Source organism: Phoenix dactylifera, unplaced genomic scaffold (genome assembly GCF_009389715.1).
Source record: "Phoenix dactylifera cultivar Barhee BC4 unplaced genomic scaffold, palm_55x_up_171113_PBpolish2nd_filt_p 000202F, whole genome shotgun sequence".
Classification (NCBI taxonomy): Eukaryota; Viridiplantae; Streptophyta; class Magnoliopsida; order Arecales; family Arecaceae; genus Phoenix; species Phoenix dactylifera.
In genome coordinates, this window is record NW_024067721.1 from 187,728 (window position 1) to 189,928 (window position 2,201).

Genomic DNA, 2,201 nt, shown 5'->3' on the forward strand with positions numbered 1-2,201 from the left:
CTTTTCTCTTTTATTGCATGCTTGATTGATCGAGTACTAGTCTATGCACGGTAGTCGTTCTAGAGTACAAAATCTATTACCTTTCGACCCTGAAATAGAACGAACCCTTAGGAACATTCGAGCTAAGATCAAAACATTAGGATCATCCCCACCTCTTAAGATGGCTGAAGAACAACCCAAACTCCTGAGGGAGTACTTTACTCCCACTTTTACACTTCCCTATCTTGCATTCGATTACCTGAGGTAGCAGCTGTACAATATGAAATAAAGTCTAGTGTGATCCAAATGCTCCCATCTTTTTATGGGCTCACCAACGAAGACCCATACAAACATTTAGATGAATTTCTTGAGATTTGCACCACTGTCAAGATTCAAAACTTCACTGATGATGCCCTAAAACTTAGGTTATTCCCCTTCTCCCTTAAAGATAGAGCCAAACAATGGCTGAATTCTTTAGAAGCTAACTCAATTTGTTCTTGGGATCAAATGCAACAAGAATTTCTTAAAAAATACTTTCCTATAGGAAGAACGAACCAGTTTAGACGTGCCATTACAAGCTTCTCCCAAACCGAGGGAGAAGAATTTCATGAAACTTGGAAGAGATTTTGGGACCTAATCCGTAAATGCCCTCATCATCAAATACCTAAGTGGCAGCTAGTGCAATGTTTCTATGACGGTTTGACGGAACGAAACCGTCAGATGATCGATGCTGCATGCGGGGGGACTTTCATGCTTCGAAATGAGCATGAAGCATGGCAACTATTTGAAAATCTTAATGAAAACTCCCTCCACCATGCTTCATGTTCTCGTCAAGCATCCCCGAATTTTCAAAGAAAAGGGGCCATTTGTGAAATAAGTCATTCTATGGACCTGTCTAGCAAGGTAGATGCATTGTCCCATAAGATTGACCAACTAATGATAGGAGGACATGTCGTTAGCTCTTCCCAAGCACAAGTGTGTGCTATCTGTTCTAGCCCATCGCATCCAATTCATGAGTGCCCCTCAGCACCCCAATATCCCGAACTCGTGCAAGAACACATCAATGCTGCCCAAACACAGCCCAGACCGGGTAATGATCCATTTTCCAATACATATAATCCGGGATGGCGGAATCATCCAAATTTTTCTTGGAGGCAGCAAGCTTCTAATACCTCCCAACCCTTCTCCCAAAATTTTCAAAACCCTCAGAATTTTTATCCCTACCGTCCCTCAACCCAATTTCAGCATCCTCCTCCTCCAACCCAAAGAAATACAGCCTTTGAGGAGAAGGTGTTGACTGCCCTTCAAGGTTTGGAGGCAAACACACAACTATTGCACTCTCACACGCAATCTGTTGCCCAAGGTGACAATCCAAGAGGGGGGGTGAATTGGGTTTTTCTAAATTTTAGTGCTTTTAAAAACTTTCGTAATTAAGTGCGGTGAATGCTTTCATAAATTACTTGAATGAATTAAACTAGAGTAAAGATGAAAGATAATGCAAGAATAAGCATAAGAACAAGCACAACACAAACACAGCGATATATAGTGGTTCGGTGCACCCCAAGGCACCTACGTCCACTCCCCAAGCGTCCCCTTGGGAATTTTACTATAACCCCTCGGATTACAGTAGGATTGTTTTCCGGGCTCACAATCCAAAACCTTGTTGGTTTTACGGGCTCACCAACGAACCTATACACTTGGTTTTCCGGGCTCACCAAGAACCTTGTTGGTTTTGCGGGCTCACCAACGAACCTATACAACTTTGGTTTTTCGGGTTCACCAAAAACCTTTGTTGGTTTTGCGGGCTTACCAACGAACCTTTGTTGGTTTTGCGGGCTTACCAACGAACCTTTACAAAGTGTTTAAACAAATGAAAAGAAAAGATTTAAACTCCTAGATGAGCATATAAAGCAATATGAACAACAAGAAGAGTTAGAAAGAAATTATCGCTTTGAAGTCGCTTTGCTCTTCTTGGTCAAGGAAGCTTCACTCTTCAATGGGGGAAGGAGCTCTTAATGCCTCTTTGAATCTGCTCAATCCCTTTCTTTGATTCTTGAATGAAGCTCTTGATGAAGCTTGTCTTGCTAGGGTTCTCTCTTGAATGCACTTGATGTATTTTCCCCAAAGCTTTCTTCCTCTGATGAATACTCCCTCTTAAATACTTCTCCAACCTCCAAATAGTCCTTTCTGACCGTTGGATTGAAGAAACTAGCTGTTTATAG

At 41.9% G+C, this 2,201-nt stretch overlaps 1 non-coding gene across 1 annotated transcript; it reads right to left on the bottom strand.

The window, feature by feature from the left end:
* Nucleotides 1-535: 535 nt before the first annotated feature.
* LOC120105132 lies at nucleotides 536-641 on the bottom strand. Its single transcript, XR_005507515.1, has one exon. It is a non-coding gene; the product is annotated as a small nucleolar RNA R71 (small nucleolar RNA).
* Nucleotides 642-2,201: the final 1,560 nt, after the last annotated feature.